Here is a 5,786-nt window from a genome sequence, read left to right on the forward strand (position 1 = left end):
AGTCCACTCCTCCAGAGGTCCTGAGGGAAGAGAGTTTACTCCTCCAGAGGTCCTGAGGCAGCAGAGTCCACTCCTCCAGAGGTCCTGAGGCAGCAGAGTCCACTCCTCCAGAGGTCCTGGGGCAGCAGAGTCCACTCCTCCAGAGGTCCTGAGGGAGGAGAGTCCACTCCTCCGCAGGTCCTGGGGCAGCAGAGTCCACTCCTCCTCAGGTCCTGGGGCAGCAGAGTCCACTCCTCCGCAGGTCCTTAGGGAGGAGAGTCCACTCCTCCGCAGGTCCTGGGGCAGCAGAGTCCACTCCTCCGCAGGTCCTGAGGGAGGAGAGTCCACTCCTCCTCAGGTCCTGAGGGAGGAGAGTCCACTCCTCCGCAGGTCCTGGGGCAGCAGAGTCCACTCCTCCAGAGGTCCTGGGGCAGCAGAGTCCACTCCTCCTGAGGTCCTGGGGCAGCAGAATCCACTCCTCCGCAGGTCCTGGGGCAGCAGAGTCCACTCCTCCGCAGGTCCTGAGGCAGCAGAGTCCACTCCTCCGCAGGTCCTGGGGCAGCAGAGTCTACTCCTCCAGAGTCCTGAGGCAGCAGAGTCCACTCCTCTGCAGGTCCTGGGGCAGCAGAGTCCACTCCTCCGGAGGTCCTGGGGCAGCAGAGTCCACTCCTCCGCAGGTCCTGGGGCAGCAGAGTCCACTCCTCCGCAGGTTCTGGGGCAGCAGAGTCCACTCCTCCGCAGGTCCTGGGGCAGCAGAGTCCACTCCTCCGCAGGTCCTGAGGCAGCAGAGTCCACTCCTCCAGAGGTCCTGAGGCAGCAGAGTCCACTCCTCTGCAGGTCCTTGGGCAGCAGAGTCCACTCCTCCGCAGGTCCTGAGGCAGCAGAGTCCACTCCTCCAGAGGTCCTGGGGCAGCAGAGTCCACTCCTCCGCAGGTCCTGGGGCAGCAGAGTCCACTTCTCCAGAGGTCCTGGGGCAGCAGAGTCCACTCCTCCGCAGGTTCTGGGGCAGCAGAGTCCACTCCTCCGCAGGTCCTGGGGCAGCAGAGTCCACTCCTCCGCAGGTCCTGAGGCAGCAGAGTCCACTCCTCTGCAGGTCCTGGGGCAGCAGAGTCCACTCCTCTGCAGGTCCCGGGGCAGCAGAGTCCACTCCTCCGCTGGTCCTGAGGCAGCAGAGTCCACTCCTCCGCAGGTCATGAGGCAGCAGAGTCCATTCCTCCAGAGGTCCTGAGGCAGCAGAGTCCACTCCTCCGCAGGTCCTGGGGCAGCAGAGTCCACTCCTCCGCAGGTCCTTAGGCAGCAGAGTCCACTCCTCCGCAGGTCATCAGGCAGCATAGTCCACTCCTCCAGAGGTCCTGAGGCAGCAGAGTCCACTCCCCCGCAGGTCCTGGGGCAGCAGAGTCCACTCCTCCGCAAGTCCTGAGACTCACCCTGTGGCCCAGGAGGGCTCACCCTGTGCTCATTCCTGGTGCTGACATGAACAGCACAGGTGACCAGAGCCCTGTGCTCCTGCCCAGGTCACACTTGGTCTTCCTGGGATCCTGGCCTCCTCTCTCTTCCCGCTGGAATGACACCATGTTTGTCTCTGCCAGCATCAGGTCAGGAGGTACAGGTCTGTGTGGAAGGGAGCAGCTTCCTCCTTGGGGGGCTCCTGCTGCCCTATGGACCTCTCCCTAGCTACAGGCTCCGCTCCTGGCATGACCTGTGTCCACCAGAGGCCCTGCCAGCCACAGCAGGCGGGGACAAAGGTGCTGGCCCAGTGGTTGGCCATGTCCAGCTGTCCTGCTGGCAGAGCTGTGGCAGTCCACAGAGTGGACTAGGCAATCCTCTCTCCCTTCTCTCTGACACACCTGCAGGGAAAGACGGGAACCCTGTACCACACCAGGGCCAGCCTAGAGGCCTTCTGGAGTGCTGTCTGGGATCTTGGCCCCTGGGCTTGTCAGCCATTGCCGCTGCCTGGATGTGATAAAGAAAGGATCCTGCGGAAGGCTGGGGTTGTCCCCTCCTCCACAGGGTCCATCTTCCAGGGCTGCCTCTCAGGGCCTGGCACCTGGTGATGGACCCCGGAAGGGGTGGCTCCAGCTCTCCCCCTCTTCCTCCTCCCCTCCTTCAAGTCAACAGGGCCTGCAGCGATGAACAGCTGGGCCAAGAGGCAAAACTTGGTGCTGTTGTGGAGCCTGGCTCCAGGGCCCCAGATGGAGGCGTCCACGTGTGGTGTGGTGCCAGAAGAGACCTGGAGGAGTTGACCTTCCATAGGACATGCAGATAGCCTCCCCATAGGGCCTGGCCTTCAGCACTGCCCACTACCCATGTGCCCAGCGACCCAGCTCCACTAACATCATGATGCAGTGGCTGCTGGGCATGAGCCCGGTCCTCCCTCCAGGCTCAGAAGAGCTGCAACGCAGACCACTGAGAACAAAAGACCAAGACCCCTAGGAGGTCCAGGCAGCAGATGTTCTGTGCAGCTGGGCAGCTGGGGCAGCTGGGGCAGCTGGGGGTGAGGGAGATGCAGACCGCCAGCACTCAGACTGCAGGGGCATGTTGCACATCTGAGGTGGAGTCGGTCCCATTCAGGGCGAAACCCGGGAGAGCCTGGGCACTGAGGCTCTGAGGAAAGAGGACACGATGTGGGAGGCAGCAAATGGGCCACCCACAGGGGAGACGGCACAGAAATTACTGAAAACAGGCCCACGCATCCCACCCGAGATCCTTTAGAGGTAAGGCCTTGCACACTCACACATCGAGATGAGAGAGTGAAATAAATCAGGTGTGCCTCCTCCTCACCTGCAGGCCCTCTGGATGAAGAGGTGGTGCACACTCACACATTGAGATGAGAGAGCTGTAATCAGGTGTGCCTCTTCCTCACCTGCAGGCCCTCTGGATGAAGAGGTGGTGCACACTCACACATCAAGATGAGAGAGCTGTATCAGGTGTACCTCCCCTCACCTGCAGGCCCTCTGGATGAAGAGGTGGTGCACACTCACACATCGAGATGAGAGAGCTGTAATCAGGTGTGCCTCCTCCTCACCTGAGGCCCTCTGGATGAAGAGGTGGTGCACACTCACACATCGAGATGAGAGAGCTGTAATCAGGTGTGCCTCCTCCTCACCTGAGGCCCTCTGGATGAAGAGGTGGTGCACACTCACACATCGAGATGAGAGAGCTGTAATCAGGTGTGCCTCCTCCTCACCTGAGGCCCTCTGGATGAAGAGGTGGTGCACACTCACACATCAAGACGAGAGAGCTATATCAGGTGTACCTCCTCCTCACCTGCAGGCCCTCTGGATGAGGAGGCCATGCACACTTACACATTGAGAGCAGAGAGCTGTAATCAGGTGTACCTCCCCTCACCTGCAGGCCCTCTGGATGAGGAGGCCATGCACACTTACACATTGAGAGCAGAGAGCTGTATCAGGTGTGCCTCCTCCTCACCTGAGGCCCTCTGGATGAAGAGGTGGTGCACACTCACACATCAAGACGAGAGAGCTGTATCAGGTGTACCTCCTCCTCACCTGCAGGCCCTCTGGATGAGGAGGCCATGCACACTTACACATTGAGAGCAGAGAGCTGTAATCAGGTGTGCCTCCTCCTCACCTGCAGGCCCTCTGGATGAAGAGGTGGTGCACACTCACACATCGAGATGAGAGAGCTGTAATCAGGTGTGCCTCCTCCTCACCTGCAGGCCCTCTGGATGAAGAGGTGGTGCACACTCACACATCGAGATGAGAGAGCTGTAATCAGGTGTGCCTCCTCCTCACCTGCAGGCCCTCTGGATGAAGAGGTGGTGCACACTCACACATCAAGACGAGAGAGCTATATCAGGTGTACCTCCTCCTCACCTGCAGGCCCTCTGGATGAGGAGGCCATGCACACTTACACATTGAGAGCAGAGAGCTGTAATCAGGTGTACCTCCCCTCACCTGCAGGCCCTCTGGATGAGGAGGCCATGCACACTTACACATTGAGAGCAGAGAGCTGTATCAGGTGTGCCTCCTCCTCACCTGAGGCCCTCTGGATGAAGAGGTGGTGCACACTCACACATCGAGATGAGAGAGCTGTAATCAGGTGTGCCTCCTCCTCACCTGAGGCCCTCTGGATGAAGAGGTGGTGCACACTCACACATCAAGACGAGAGAGCTGTATCAGGTGTACCTCCTCCTCACCTGCAGGCCCTCTGGATGAGGAGGTGGTGCACACTCACACATCGAGATGAGAGAGCTGTAATCAGGTGTGCCTCCTCCTCACCTGAGGCCCTCTGGATGAAGAGGTGGTGCACACTCACACATCAAGACGAGAGAGCTATATCAGGTGTACCTCCTCCTCACCTGCAGGCCCTCTGGATGAGGAGGCCATGCACACTTACACATTGAGAGCAGAGAGCTGTAATCAGGTGTACCTCCCCTCACCTGCAGGCCCTCTGGATGAGGAGGCCATGCACACTTACACATTGAGAGCAGAGAGCTGTATCAGGTGTGCCTCCTCCTCACCTGAGGCCCTCTGGATGAAGAGGTGGTGCACACTCACACATCAAGACGAGAGAGCTGTATCAGGTGTACCTCCTCCTCACCTGCAGGCCCTCTGGATGAGGAGGCCATGCACACTTACACATTGAGAGCAGAGAGCTGTAATCAGGTGTACCTTCCCTCACCTGCAGGCCCTCTGGATGAGGAGGCCATGCACACTTACACATTGAGAGCAGAGAGCTGTATCAGGTGTGCCTCCTCCTCACCTGAGGCCCTCTGGATGAAGAGGTGGTGCACACTCACACATCGAGATGAGAGAGCTGTAATCAGGTGTGCCTCCTCCTCACCTGAGGCCCTCTGGATGAAGAGGTGGTGCACACTCACACATCAAGACGAGAGAGCTATATCAGGTGTACCTCCTCCTCACCTGCAGGCCCTCTGGATGAGGAGGCCATGCACACTTACACATTGAGAGCAGAGAGCTGTATCAGGTGTGCCTCCTCCTCACCACATTTGGGTAAGGAATTCTGCTGCTGACTGGTTGATGGCATCCCTTCATCATTTCTCCTTTCTTTGAGTTTTTAAACCCTGGTCAGTGCACACCTCATTCTCCACTGTCTGATCTAATGTCTTCACGTGGCAATCTGTCATTCTCAACATTGTACCCCCTGCCTTTGAAAGTATATCTCACCGTTATTCGAACAGTCATGTATTCATAGGATGCCATGTTGTACTTCCTCGTTTTGAGGCTGAGTAAATCAAGTAATGGAGACTTTAAGGAGCATTTCACATTGTGTGTGCATGCATGAGTGTGTCCGGTGTGCATGTATGTCATCCCATGGGTGATGTGCTTGTATGTGTGACAATGTGTTGTGTGTTTTGCATTTGTGAGCATGAGCACATATATGGTGTGCTTGTGAGTTTTGGGTATGTATGTGAGCACACATGAACAACATCCATGCATGTGTTTGGCCTGTGTGCATGTGAAAACATACATGTATAAATGCACATATGTGGTATTGTGCAAGCATGTGTTTATTGTGCATCCTTGTGGCGTGTACATGTGTTGGAGCACATGTGCACAGTGTGTGCATGGTGGGCATTGTGCCAACAGCATTTACGTTGGTTGATACATTTGCTCACCTGAGGTCATTTCTTGGGTGTCACTCAGGCACTAAGCACTGCCATGGCGCTGTGGACACCGTGTGTCTGACAGTGTTCTGTGGAGTTTGTGTCTGTGGGCGTGAACGCAACCATCTTTTGCACACAGAATGTAGAGGGCTGGATGTGGCCCAGGGGTAGAGTCTTGCCTAGATGAGCAAGGCCCTGGGTTCAATCCTCAGCATCT

General features: G+C 57.6%; 1 long non-coding RNA gene across 2 annotated transcripts; it reads left to right on the forward strand.

The window, feature by feature from the left end:
• Positions 1–1,056: 1,056 nt before the first annotated feature.
• Positions 1,057–5,216, forward strand: LOC124095931 (uncharacterized). 2 transcript variants are annotated; one of them, XR_009227211.1, is made up of 2 exons: positions 1,057–1,392; positions 1,494–5,216. It is a non-coding gene; the product is annotated as an uncharacterized LOC124095931 (long non-coding RNA). The 2 variants fall into 2 exon arrangements; XR_009227212.1 differs by having other exon boundaries at positions 1,057–1,296.
• The last annotated feature ends 570 nt before the right edge of the window (positions 5,217–5,786 follow it).

The sequence above is a fragment of the Marmota monax genome, unplaced genomic scaffold (assembly GCF_021218885.2).
Source record: "Marmota monax isolate L192 unplaced genomic scaffold, Marmota_monax_Labrador192_F-V1.1 WCK01_AAM20220418_F8-fsc00083, whole genome shotgun sequence".
Classification (NCBI taxonomy): Eukaryota; Metazoa; Chordata; class Mammalia; order Rodentia; family Sciuridae; genus Marmota; species Marmota monax.